Consider the following 15,178-nt stretch of genomic DNA (forward strand, 5'->3'; position numbering starts at 1 on the left):
TGTATGCTTTCTTGTTTTCAGACTTTGTGGTGTGATTCATAGAGGTATTTGCTAGGGCAAATTCAACATATGCATGCAAAGGCATTTAAGTGTGAGTGCAAGTTCACTGTTGACATTCACTGAACGTGAATTTGGACTATTTCTATACGTGCAGATTCACAGATTTTTAAAAAGAAGTGGGCATCCCTGTCTACATTTTAAAAACAGAGGCATAGTGAGAAAATGAGCAGTTGTCATTTAAAAAGTGTACTAAGCAGTTGGGCGCAAGTAATATGATTTAAAAAGGAAGGGAATTGGATACCATTTTTTCTAAACACCTTGGACCTAAATCCCAAAGATATTTTTCCGGGGTTGGCAGACAGGTGCTAGCGTGCCACGAGCCAATGTATAGACTCTTAACTGAGCTCTTTGTCGCAACTACGCTATAATGTGAAACTCCAACTGAATCGCTGACAGTCTTTTACTATATTTTGCGTAGCTGATATAGTACTCCTCTGTGGGTTGGGAGGAGGGACAAGCCTACTTGATGAGAAATCTGCAGTTGCAGAGAGAGCTGTGGCATGCAAGAAGTGACAGAGCAGAATAGTGGTGGCGGCATCGAGATCTAGTGTGGTTGGCGCGACAGAGTCTTACCAAGGCCAATGATGGGAGGTGATAGCTCTTGCCTTAGGATCAGCGGCCTAGTTGGATGTCACCTGCTCAGGCGTGACTATATATGCTGAAACTCTGTGAATCAGTGGCAGAGACCGAACAGCTTGACAAATAAAAAGAGAAGTTTAGGCCTCTTAGATTTCTTTATACTAGACCGGCATCAAACTGAACCTTCTTCAGTGGAATATCTGCATAACAAAAAGGGACAGCAGGAGTAAAGGAATCCACAGCATATGCTGCTCTCCCTGGTATCTAAACAGGTAGAATACTATTTTATGGTGCGCCAGGATTGAGAGAATGCCATATTGTACATCAATGTAAATGTGGAGTGTTGCACATCCTATGTAAGGGTACTATGGATATGCAATATTCCAAATTCTCCTTCTTGGGAAGATTGAGATGCCAAATTGGATAAAGGAGCGCAGCAAGGTAAGTCTATGACCAGACAGCAGTCGGCTGACATAAAAAGTATATTCTCTGAGCTCAAGGTAAACATTGATGGCATCATACATAGCTGAATTCCCTGACATGTGAAGTGGAGCACACCCAGAAAAGGCTAGATAAGCAAGGCAATTGGTTTGAGTAAGATGAACATCGCATTTCATACTTAAAAGATGTAGGAATGCTGACTGCCACCTATGTCCGCAAACTAAAATTGCAAATGCTATGATACAGGCCAAGATTTAGGATTTGGCATGGAGATCCCAGTGAAACAATATACACATTGTGAAAAGTGAGGAGAAAAAACTCGCTCCTTAGGTCACTGTTTTGTGCGCTCTCCTTTTTTAACCAGGTTGTGATAGAACACAGGTTAGTCACTGGTGGCGACATCACCCCGAGACAGAACACTCAAGGTCATTTGGTTTAAGTCTGGAATTATAGAAAAAGAGGCAAGATCTTGATTCTGGCTCGAGAGGGTACCTTGCTGTATGGAAGGGAAGTGATGATTTTTCCAGACTTTGATTCTTCTGTCCAGGTTGCTCGGAATTCTTTCATCGAGTGAATGGAGTCGTAAGCAATAAAAAAATTTAATGTGTATTGCTGTTTCCTTCTAAACTACTTGTGAAGTTCAGTGAGACAGAAAAGTGCTTATCCGGGAGAAGTTACATTAGTGGCAAGGAGCTTGGCGCATTGCAATGATGGACGTGCAATGGAAACAGAATAAGAAACTAAACTAAACGGATACAGGTACGACGAGCTCCTGCTGGTTGGAAGGGACCACAGAAGTTTATAGCCACAGATATGAAAGTGATAGACCAACGCTTAGCACTGCAGTGGAGATTGAAATTGATAAACATTAATCTGATAAACTGGTGGCGTGTTGCTAGCACTCCTTGATAAAATTGCTTCATATCAGATGTAGAGCGTGGTATTCAGAGGTTTGTTAACCACATCTTGTGAGTGAAGATAACCCATTTGGGTGTTTATATACATAGCACAGTTGTTGGGGCACCAAAGTATTGTGATACTTCTAGTGAGGTCATTTGCAGTTCATGGGGTAGTTTTGAGTCTTGGGTTTGAAGGAGGGGAGCGAGTTAACAGCACTGATGTTTGTGGGGTTATCATGGAGGATGGGTAGAGATGAGGAAATAGCTTTGTGATGGGTTAGGCACTGCTTTCATATTCGGAGGAGTGTAGAAGCTTGGGATAATATGACACTTCAGGATAGTAGACATAGATTCCACTTGGACTCCAGGTATGATAACACCAGAATTACGATCCAAGAATCTGGGACAGGGAGTCTTAACAACCCATTAAGACCAAGAAGGTGATTGTTTATGTAATGTAATGTAATGTAAGACATACTTATATAGGGCAACTATCACCCAAAGGGTATCTTGGCGCTTTGGAGGGACATTAGGTAAACATAGCCATGATACAAGAAAGGGGGGTGTGGCCTTTGCCAGGATATGAGGTTGCCATAGATATTTTTCATTTTCCGAGGGAGGAGTAACACACATGCATAGCGGTATCAATTTCATAGGTGTTTGTCCAGTGAGCCACTGTGTGATTGTATATGGAAGTCTATCAAATTGTGTGGTCTCGTTGGCGAATACATTTCGCCCAAAAATAGATGATGCAGAGTTCTTCGAAGAGGTCTATCCTAAATGCTGGGAGTTCTCAATTCACAATTCATGTGTCCCTTGAATTTTAATACAGTGACTGATATGGGTCGCATTAGGTCTACTAAGACATCAGTCACTTATTGTAATATAACAACCTCTTTGAGATGACTGGTGCCTAGAGACAGTTTCATCCCTAAAGTGTGGAGTTCACGTTCCACTCTACAATACATCAGGCGTTCTTTAGATTGGACTATTACATGCACTATTACATGCACTATTACATGCACTCGTGAGGCCAGTACCTTGTACTTGTTTGGCTGCCACTGACATTTAAGAAAGACACCCATTCCACTAGCTGTTTAGAACAATCACTATGTTAGATACGGTATTCTGCCTGGATATTATAAAGCATATCTTACTCCTTGTTGATACTAATACAAGCTCTGTAGCACACTGTGGTATACGATCAAAGCTTGTATTCAGGGCATGTGTCTAGCCAAAGAGCTTGGGGTACTTTGGGATCTATGACACCAGTTGATGGGTCTTCAGTCCACGCTTATAGAATCGCAAGTAAGATATGAGAGTAATAGCACTGAGGATCCCATGGCGGAACTTGCGAGGGGACTACATTACTTAAGAGAGTTAGCAGGGAGCAAGGTTGCCATCTGTACTAGAAAGTGTTGGCATAGGTGCATGGAGAGGGGGAAGAGACCTTACTTAGAGTACCTTTCAAGTGTTAAAAACTGAGAAGGTACGATGGTAACTAAAAAAAGATATTAATGCAAAGTTCAGTGTCTATTACAAAGCACTCTACACAGCAAGTGGAAGGCAATACTGGAAATTAATGGGTAATACCTGGATCAAGTATGGCTACTGTGAATGGAGGGGGTCTGGAAGTACCATCTATGCGTACCAAAGCCTATAGGAGAGAATGTGTGTGCTCGAAGGTTTATGGCCCGGACAGGATAACTAGTGAGTTTTAAGAAGCTAGTAAAAAAATATTACTGATGCAGTTTTTGAAGTTGTATGAAGAGGTCATGTCAATGGCAGATTGACGGGAGTAATCAGGTTGTGTTTATTGTGTGGTTATTGAAACTGGGAAATTCGACAGATAAGCAGACCGTTGTCTCTCTTTAATGATCACTGTAAAATTTTGGCAAAAGTAATTGCAAATCAGCTGCTACCAATGATGCCACTTTTAATTCTTCCAGACCAGCCAAAATGTATACTATATAGATCCATATCAAAAACCTTATACGGATGTTTGCCAGTTTGCATCAGGTCCACTTGGAAGTGAGTGCAGTCTTGACCATGCTGGATGCAAAGAAGACAAACTACTCAATTCAGTGGACGTATTTTGAAGACCTTGAATGAATAGGGGTTGAAAAACCATTTCTGTCCATGTCAACACTTATTTATGCAGAGGCGTAGCTAGAGCTTGTGGCGCCCGGGGCTATCCTTCAGCTTGCCGCCCCCCTGGGGTTGGTGCTGGGGAAAAAGGATGGCGAGCACCTGAAAGAGGTCTGAGAGACACGTAGTATCGCTGCTAATACATGACACGGCCCAGGGCTAGACAGCCCCTGTCCCCAAAATAGTGCCACCTGGGGCGGACCGCCCCCACCTAGCTACACCACTGAAGGAGAAACCCAAAACTTACATCAGTTCTACCTACCTTGTTTGTGACATCTCACTCATAACATCACAGCTTGTGCAGGACCTTGTCCCCTGTCCCCTATATGCCCTGTCCATGATCTCAGTAATGTCTGCAGACAGGTCCACCACATTGGGTTTGACCACGATACCCCTGGCAGCACCTTAAGGATACTACAGGTGAGTCCAATGCACCTGATCACTAGGCTAACTTGAGTTCTGCAGTTGGGGCAGTACCAGGCCGGATGAGGGGGAAGAGGGTTGGGAGGGGCAGTAAGTCGAAAACAAAGCTGGAAGGACAAAATATGTTTATGCTGTCCCAAGTTTCGATTGTCTTCACCTTCGGGTAACCACATATACAATAAAGGCACACTGTATGTTTAAAGATAAATCCAAATTAAAGTAATCTGTAGGAAATGCATTTGTTTGCATTATGATGTTTATTGCTTAATTCAGTCACTACAGATGAGTGTAACCACACAGTAAAGGAATAGATTCCTGGTGGTGGTGGGTAAGGAGTGGTGGTTAACGACTTCTGGATTTAAAGTGCTACGATGTCCCAGCTTATGACTTAAAGCACAATGAATATGCAACTCATTATTTTAACACAGTATAAAATGTTTTTGAAGTGTCACATTTCCCTGTGGAATGTCTTTCATAAGTCACTGCATCAATGGAAACGTCACATTTGCAATTCGAATACTTGGCAGCTATGATATTAACCACATGTGCTACCTCACACAAATGAAACCTGCCACTAGATGAAACTCCCATCTCTCTCCAGCAGGTACATTAATCACCAGAATTTATTTGACACTGTGTGTTGCCGGAAACTGCTCAATAATCAAGGAACATTGTAGTACTTATACCACCTATGTTCTGCTACAAAACTGCGAAACAAAAGTTCCATTACTGAAGAGAAGAATATTTTGAAGTGCAGGCCCATTCAAAACACTGCCTCTGTTACTGTGCCGGTTTGTCCCTGTGTCCAAGGCCAAGGCCAGAGCCTGCAACCCACTCCCTCTACACATAACAGAAAAAGCACCATAGTTGCCAAGGTTTCAGACTGGTATGTGTGACCTTTCATAATTTCAGTGAAATTATGAGTGACATTTCAATGACAATGAGTGACACCTTCACAAGAGTAACATTAAGCAATGAAGATGAGGGAAACGCAATAAAAATCATTAACCCTGAGAGGTCTGCGCTCACTCCTCCCCTGGTTGGGGAACCTCTATCTGCCCACGGCACAGATCACACAATGACCCCTACATGCTGTCAGAGCTACTCTAGGCCCGATTGACTTAAGTGACACAGTGCGGCTCAGAAACCCCGAGCGGCCTAACGCGATTATAGTGCGGCTGTATGTCACAGGCTGTGAGTGACTGCAAAATTCCAGCTTTTAACAGAGCAGGCAGCTGAAGATAATCATGACTGCGCACTAGGCACTGCTAGTTTAAAAAGGCAGCAAGCACAAAAATGAGAAACTAGCAGAGTGAGAGATACCATTACTTCACTCTATGCACTAACTCCAGACGTGCGCCAATTCGGTATGGCGCGGCTGCCTCGTAGTAGCCACAATGACTCCCGGGGCAAACCATGCCTCCCGGGAATTATTCAAACATAGCAAAGCTGCACAACCGAGTGCTCTAGGCTCCACAGCCGCTGCGGTCTGTGGGGCGGGATGGGGAGTTTCATAGGAAGCAGGGCTCACTTGATGTTTTAAATAATTCCCATGGTGCGAGCAGCGAAGATTGCCACCACAGCTTCCCACCAACTTCGTCACAGTGTGGCTCACTGATGTATAATTTAAAGGAACCTGTAGAAATGGGGCGATGTATCACCCCAATCAGACGCACAGCATACATTAAGCACGACTCTGATGCCAAAATAAACCATTTTCATAATTTTTATTCCAGTTTCTTCCAACTTTATCGTTTTCATCCTTAGTTCTTATTGTGGCGTGAGAGACAACTTATGTTCTTTAAATCCTTATCAACTGCAGACATGCCAATCCTGGCTTTATACTGTAGCGCGGTACATAAGTAATCCTCATTCATTGATCCAAATAACCCAATGCATTTCGGACCTATTTCCGGCCCTTCATCAGGGGTACTCTACAATTAAAAAACATTATTGTCAAAACGTGCATTTGAATCAATACAATGCATTGATATCTACGCTGAATTATACTGTTTTTACCGTGTATAAATTAACGTTTTTCCGCTAAAAGTAACCCTAGAGCTACCCCTAAGTTGATGCCCAAAACCACCTCTCCACTTCCCACATTTCAAACCCTTGCATCCCAATACATTTACGTGACACCCATTCATAAACAAATTGTTGCCCAACAGGTAAGTCACCCCGGACCTTTACCTTCTAAATCAGCTTCCATAAACACCTCACGATTGAAATACAAGCCTATACGTACTGCATGCTTTCCTAAACCTGTGCTTTTAACACCTGTGCTCTGTGTTCACCCTTCTCCTTTTCGTAACCACCTCCGTTAACCCTATATCTCCCTCTTCCATGCTGTGTTGGGCAGTAACCTTTCCTTTCATGTACTTCATAATCATTAGTGATTTATTTAACGTTCCGACATCTTTTCACAATAGTAACCTCCCCTTCATCTTACCCTGGTAACCTTGTAACAATCGAAGTGACCCCACTCTTCTAAATCCGTCCTTCGTGATATTTGCCAAAATCTAAATCTATTACATGTCCCAAAATACACTGCTTGTGCCCAGGTAAAATGTGTCAGTGCTTTGTCTATCAAGCGGCATAATTTACACTTCCTCCCCCACTGCGCATCAAACCTAACTGCCCCGCCCTACCTAAGATGGCATACAACATAGCTGCCAAGGTTTAAGATTGCAAAGTGTGACATTTTCATAATTTCAGTGCAATTTTGAGTGACATTTTAATGACTAGGAGTGACACTTTCTCACACGCAAAATCAAGCAATGAAGACCATGAAAACATAAATATCAAGAATTGCACCCATTTGAGCAACAATGCACTGTAAGAAGAGGTTACAAGTGCTGGAAAGCACCAGAAACTGAAGCACCGAGTGCCCTTCTAAGCTGATTGTTAAACAAAACGAGGGCTCACTGGAATCTGCACTACTGTGTGTGTACCGCGCCACTGCAACCAAAAGAATGTTTCTGTAGATTTCGACAAAGTCCGTTATTATAGTAGGGTCAGATTATCTGTTGAGAAGCCGGCGCAGTGTGCCTGCCACTTTCTTAACTCAAGCATAGAAAATAACATAATGACTGCTATAGTGGGGGCGGGAGAGAAGGAGGCGGATGAGGACTGTTTTAAAATTTGATGTCCTCACTTGAAAGCCTCCATCATGGTTAGCTGGGGCACTGAATGTAGACTCCACTACCAAAATTTTGAGCAGGTGTCGTGTAACGCTTTAATCTCTTTCGCTCTGACAAACATAAAATAAAAACTATGAATGTGTGTGAAGATCGCACGCTGTTAAACTAGACTTATTCGATAATTCGATATGTGTGCAATGTCAGATTGATGTCTGCTAGCATCCCTAGAAAATCTGAAAGTGGCCTAGCCCCTGAAAGCAGCTAGGACTCTGACATGCATCAACTTTGAGAGGTATTCCATTATTGCATTTTAATCAATATAATACATTGCACATTTCAACATGAGTCAATACATTTGTTTCATACAGTTCATAAACACTGTTGTGCCAAAAAATGTAAATTATAAGAATCAAGCTTAAGATTTACACAATACATTTCAAAACATAACCCATAAAATAAAAGCATTACCTTTCTTGATACTCGGCTGCTATAAATCTAATAAAACCAAAGGGACATCACTTTTATTAAGAGCACCGAATGCGATGTCCGAGGTTATAAATTATGTTTAATTTTACACTTACTTATTTCTTGAAGAGGGGACGAGCGGAGATGGTCCAGCGACAACAGGCGCCTTCCCCCGGGCTTGTACACACTGTTACAGCTACAGGCAGAATCCCAGTCCCGAGTCTGTTAACCCCTAGGCCACGGGACCACAATTATACCACTATGCACTGGCCGAAGTAGCGAGCAGCCGGGGCAGGACGGCGAGTATGCAACCACTAACGCTGGTAGGCCCGGGTGAGCTTCAGAGGCCGAGGCACGCCTCCGGTGGTCCGAGCGGCAAGGTACTCCTCACTCACCTCAGCTGAGCCGGACCTTTTGTATTAATAATCATCCGACCCTCCATGCATCTCTGCCTCTGCCATGACTGTGCAGCCCCTCCAGTGAAAGCCTGTATTTGCACGCATGATCAAGGAGGCACCAAAAAAATTATTGCAGCATGGCGGGCGTTGGCAACATAATAAAACGTAACTACCGCTTGCCCTGCCTTCGCACCCAGCGACAGTAAAGGATACACTGTTCGGTGCATTCACGTGACCTCTCCATGTCACGTGAATCCCAATCCACTGGCTGCGCAGCGCTTACACTTCAAACAGCAGCCACGCGGTACTGGCCCGTTGAGGTAGCCTTTATTATTTATTTGGGTACACTGACTGATAGTAGTATCAGTGAGTGTCCCAAAATAAATTATAAAGGCTGCCTCAACGGGCCAGTACCGCGCGGCCGCCCTCAAAATAGTGCCGCCTTGGGCTGACCGCCCTCCCCTAGCTACGCCGCTGTATTTATGGATCTGGTAGCAAGGATGCTTACCAACAGCAATTTATCTGACCCTATCCAGTTACCAAGGGGGATTAGGCAGGAATGCCCCAAATCTCTACTGTTATTCTGTCTCGAGCAGTTGACCTGTATTCTGTCCAGGAAGCAAGCAACTAGGCTGATCTACTTTAGGATCTGGCCGATATTCTTTACAATATCATATTGTTTTTTTTAGTTTTTTCCAGGCTTGAAGCTAGGGCCTGCAGTAGATGAAGTGATTCTATTTGGATATTACGCCATTCTGAAAATTAATTAGGGTGGATGAGAGCTTATGCCTTTGAGGAAGAACACCATGATGATGGGGTTCTTATGAAAAGTAGGTATTGTTTGTTACTTAGGCGTCAATATTAGGCAGGTAATTGATAGCTCATTAAAGCTAAACAGGCAGCATTGAGGGATCCTGAGGCCCTAACAGTGGTGTGCATTACATTGCTAAATTGTTTATCTTGGTGGTCAGTAGAAAATTGTTGATGAAAATGGTAGTGTAGCCCAAATTCCTGAATTTCCTTTTGAATTCGCCCGGCATGTGTACTAGAGATTTATATGGGCGTGAGTCAGCCCATTGTAGCCTGATTTGCCCAAGAGATTCCATATGCTAAGGGAGGCCTAGCACTTTCTGACTTTAAGATATATCATCTAGTTACACAAGCACATTATGCATCACACTGGTTTGTAGAAGATGATGTTAATCCCGATGGAAAGAGTGCTGGTCTGTTTGGCAGGAGTAAATTGTGGTATCATTGTTAGCGTCCTGTTATCTAGAAAAGAGTTAAATAGTTGGGTCATGGTTGTCTGGGTGTGGAAAAGGCTGGCAAATAAAGTAGTATTGCCTGCAGCAAATACCTTCCTCCTTGCTGTGTGTTAACATTCTGGGAATGTCAGCCAGGATGTCTGCATAGCTCCTCAATCTCTTTCCTTCGGGTTTTAGATTTGCCTCCTTGCCACAACTCTGCATTTGTTTCCTCTCTTATAGAACTTTTAACTCCTTATGTCATTTAATCTATCAATTGCGTTCTAGTTGGGGATGTTAATTTGTGGACTGAGGACAACAATTCTTTTGTTACAAGAGACTTTTTGGAACGCTGTTCTATGCTAGGCTTGCGACAACTAGTTAAGGAGCCTACACACAAACCAGGACATACCCTGGTTGTAGTTCGATCCTTTTTTGATAACTTTGTGTCAAAAGATTTTCCCATTTCATGGTCTAATTATTTATAGATTCCTTTTTAGGGCTCGCCTGGCGTTGCAGCGCGAAGCGATGTCGCCAGCGAGCCTTATTGTGGTTGTGTTGCCTCCCCCAAGTGGTACAGACCGGTGCACGAGCAGACTCCGGTCTGTGAACGCGCTTCTAAGACGCGCTTCCCAGAAACGGGCGAAGACTGCAGGCGCCGCCACTGGCACGAGCCGCAGGGAAAGCCAACGTGCACGCTCACGGCGTCCCGCTCCTGCCCTCCCGCGTCTCTTCCAAGGCTGTTCTGCGCTCCAGGCCGACTTGTTGTCCTTGTTACGATTTGTTTTATTATTGCGATTCATGCTCTCCTACCGTCTGGGGCTGCGAGCTCAGGGTGTGTGTGCGAGCGGCGCGCATGCATGGGAGCAGCCGCAGCAGTACCTGAGGAGAACAGCAGCTGCAGAGCAGAACCAGAGGCATCGGCATGGTGGTGGAGGACGAGGGGCTTCAGGTGTCCCAGAGCGTCCGGGCTAAGATCGATAAGGCTGGAAGGCATGAGGAAGGAACTTGGTAACCCTCCGAGGGCTCTGCTTGGGTGGTGGTGACAGCTGCAGGATGTGGCCACCGCTGCCTCCTTTGTCACAGGCGGCTCGAGGGGATCGGGATTTTTGGGATGGTGCATGCTGGATCCCTTGTAGATGAGCAGAGTCGGCGCCACTATTGCTGATTAAGGAAAGGGGGGTTTGTTTTGTATTTGACAGTACGGATTCTTTTTGGGGAATGTGGAAACCATGCCTCTGACTTTGTGATCCATTCCCATTACTGTTGAATGACTAGATAGATGTACAGTTATTGCCAAAACACATTTCTTTACACACTCTTTTGCGATTGAGAGACTGTTTTCATTAACGCCGTAATTAACGAAACACAAGTTATGTGCTTCTTTCTTTGTGTTCTGCTAATCGGAATTGTGTATGGTGCATTTTGTATACATTCTGTGGTGCAAATAAACCTGTTTATTGGCGCTCCTGGTTTCTCACGCAGGAGATCCCAGGCACAAATGATGTGCCCACACTATGACGGTCTGGCGATTACAACAAAGTTCTGGGGGCCGTGCACCAGTGTCAGCTGTCCAGATGCGCCCACCCCTGGGCCTCAGAGCAGCACTAGGTGCCCTCCAACGCACCCAGTATAAATAAGTTTCACCTTCCTTGGCGACCCTTTAGACTTTCGCGCCTGGCTGCAGAACAGATTTCACCTCACAGGAAGCCGCCTCAAGGGGAGAAGCTCGCTCCGTTCCGAGCAGCAACCTATACAGCTATGTCTGAAAGGTAGGAGTTGGTTGTACCAGCCCCAACCTTCCCAAGGTACTCTTTGTAGTGTATATTCGAACACCACTCTCTTGACCGTTATTCTACCGCCCTTTTGCCTTACAGTGTTTAATTCCTGAGCTTGAATTAAGTGTTCTGTATTTTGGCAACAAAATATCAGAGACATAGTTTGTCAAGGATAAAACAGTGCGGTCAAGTGGGAAAGCAGAGATCAGATCTTTGACCTCGATAATTTGTGCTGAGAATCGCAGACACGTTTTAGTTAGGATATTATGCAATACAGTCAGTCATTGGTAGCACGTGCCCTGCAGACCTAAATGTGGAATGCAAGAGGCACCCAACACCTTAACCCAACCGTCGGTCCAAGGCTTTAAGTGGGATGAAAAAAAAACTGGGGGGTCTCTCGGAGGGGAGTGGCCAATGTAATGAATGCCGTGGCTTAAAAACACATATGCTAAACATCTGTGCTTAGCATAGTTTGCTGCCCAACTTGTATTTAGCTGTTTCTTTCATTATATCCAAATATATGATACAACATGTATCATCATACCTACTACCAGTCAGGACTATTAGCTTGCAGCAACTATGGCTTGTATATAATATTGAAAAAGCTTCCACTTGAAGCCCTAGTGACACCACGACAATGTTGATGCTTTTTCAGTGTTTTCAGCTATCTCCCTATATTGTGCTTCTCTTCCCGCCTGTGCGCTTCTCCCCTGCCACCTCCATGATGCCCTTGCCCGCCACAATACATGCTGCTTTCTCATTCCTGTGCTCCTAACGCTATGCTTTAACCTACTACACAGCTAACAAATACACTTCTAATAACATACAATCACAACATATCAGATACATACAATAAATAATACATACCTATCGAACAAGAGCTACAGGAAGGGGTTTCTTTCCATCAAGAGGACAGGACACAAAACAAGGAGAGGCAGGTGCAAAAGAAAGCGGATACAATCTGAGGAACTGCACAACATTGAAGAAATAACAAACAAATGGCAATCCTGAACAACACACCTCCTGACCTGATAATCAATCTTTCAAGATACACACCAACTGAAAGTGAAAGAAATCTCCTTAACAAAGGACTGTCATTTTGCCCTGAGATTCACCAAGACATTGTGGACACAAAAATTGATCTCTATAAATATATAAGGAAACTTAAATTAAAAAAACACTTCAAAAAATTTCCTTCTCACAGAGGAACAATTCCCGACTCAAATATTCTAGAAACAAGGCAAGAACATGGGGATTATAATATAGGTGAAATACCATATCTCCGCACAGCCTATGAAATGGCTAATGAAACAACAGCATCACAAGTCACCGACACACAGTTACTAGAGGAAATGAGCGTCATGACAGGGAAAAGAAGAGCAACGGAATTCAAAAGTAAATCGAAATTTTGCCCTATATTGCATCCTGGTAACAAAATTGACACCTTCTATGAATTAGTCTTAGGAGACCTTGAAAAAATGAAACAAAATGACAACCAGAAACAAGAAAACTTGAGCAAGATGGAACACTTGGTGATACAAACTCTAAAAACAAATGCAACAATTGAGATCAAGCCTGCCGATAAAGGCGGAAATATAGTAATCATGGAAAAAAACGATTACATAGAGGAAGCAATGCGCCAATTGGACAACACAAAGAATTATAAACTTCTACACAGAGATCCGACAAAAGACTATATGGGTGAACTTGGAAAAAAATTGAATTCATGGAAAGAAGGAGGGCTCTTCACAGAAGAGGAAAGAACATTTCTTATGGTAGAATGTCCAATCACCCCTACCATATACTTCCTCCCGAAGGTACATAAGACACTCAACAAACCCCCTGGACGACCAATCCTATCCAGTTGCGGGAGTCTTTATGAAAATATTTCTATTTACGTTGACCACTTCTTATCCCCAATTGTACCAACATTAAGCTCATACCTCAATGATACCGGGGACTTTCTTCGCATATTGATGGACACACAATTGCACCCCACCTACTTACTAGTGACAATGGACGTCATTTCATTATATACCTCAATCGAACATGAGATAGGTATAAAAGCCATACAATACTTCCTGCAACAACGTCCTATCAATGTACTTGAGCATTCAAAAATGTTGATTGAAATGATCAAACTATGTCTTTACAACAATGTATTTCTCTTCAACAAGAAAGTATATGTGCAAAAATGTGGAACGGCGATGGGAGTTTCCTTCTCTCCAAGCTACGCTAACCTCATGATGGGGTGGTGGGAGAGGAGTGTAGCTTGGAGAGAAGAAAACGACCATCACATGGCCAATGTAGCGCTATGGTTGCGCTTCATTGACGACCTCTTCCTTTTATGGAAGGGGACTGAAACAGAGTTTCAAATTTTCTTCAATATACTGAATGACAATGAGGTGGGCTTGAAATTCACTTATTCACTAAGTAACAGGGAGGTGGAATTTCTGGATACCAAAGTTTATGTGAGTGATAATAAAATACAAACAACTGTACACAGAAAGAAAACTGCCACCAAAAGTCTACTCCATGGTCAAAGCTTTCATCCTGAGAAACTTAAAAGAAGCATTCCTTATGGAGAACTTCTCAGGATGAAGAGAAATTGCTCAGAGGACAGTGAAATGGAGAAAAAATTCACTGAAACGAAAAAGAGATTTGCACAACGAGGATACAAACACTCTGACATCTTGAGAGGGGAATCGCAAGCCTGGAAAAAATCAAGGGCAGAAACTTTACTAACAAAAGAAGAAAAAACAGCAAACAAACTAAAGAAATGACAAGCAGTAAAGAGGAACCACCGCTTATGATCATAACGTACAACAAAGAAAGCTACAGAATCCAAAAAATCTTGACAAAGTATTGGCATATAGTTAAAAAAGACCCGGATATAGGTAACAATGTAGGTGATCGGCCACTAATGACATATAGGCGGGCACCGAACCTTTTGGATCATTTAGTGCGTAGCCACTTTGAGATCAAGAAATCGGACAATTGGCTTAATGACAAAAACAAGGGCTTCATCAAATGCCATACCTGCAAGGCCTGTAAGATAGGCAAAAAATTGAAAAATCTGAAAGATTCAGGAGACAAAAGCTTTATCGTCAAGGATTACATCACCTGTGAAACCTCATATGTGGTATATATGCTCCAATGTCACTGCGGGAAAAGATACATCGGCAGCACAACATGCCCGTAAAAAAAGCGAATCTTGGAACACACATGGGCGATACAAAATGGAGACTATTCCTATGCGATGGCAAAACACATTGCCAGCCACGTCAACAAAAACTGGAAGGACATTCAATATTCTGGACTAGCTACAATACCACAACACGAACGAGGAGGCAACAGGAAACTCAAACTAAGAAGATTAGAATCAAAATTAATTATGAGATTCAAAACGAAGCAACCTGAAGGATTGAACGGGGACGAAGAACTTTATTTCCATCTTTAATGTTAAAATATACTATGAACAATAACATTAAACCAATTGAAATGACCTCTTTTCCAGGAATATGACAAACAATCCAAATTTGTGAGTGGGAACAAGTACCATTGTATATTAGAACTACTGACATAGTATTTGCAAAAACT

At 43.1% G+C, this 15,178-nt stretch overlaps 1 protein-coding gene across 3 annotated transcripts in view; it reads left to right on the plus strand.

Moving 5' to 3' along the window:
- Positions 1-15,178, plus strand: part of LOC144781146 (protein-L-isoaspartate(D-aspartate) O-methyltransferase-like) — a 274,370-nt gene that overhangs the window by 64,909 nt on the left and 194,283 nt on the right. The gene's annotated exons all lie outside the window — the stretch shown is intronic.

Source organism: Lissotriton helveticus, chromosome 9 (assembly GCF_964261635.1).
Source record: "Lissotriton helveticus chromosome 9, aLisHel1.1, whole genome shotgun sequence".
Taxonomy (NCBI): Eukaryota; Metazoa; Chordata; class Amphibia; order Caudata; family Salamandridae; genus Lissotriton; species Lissotriton helveticus.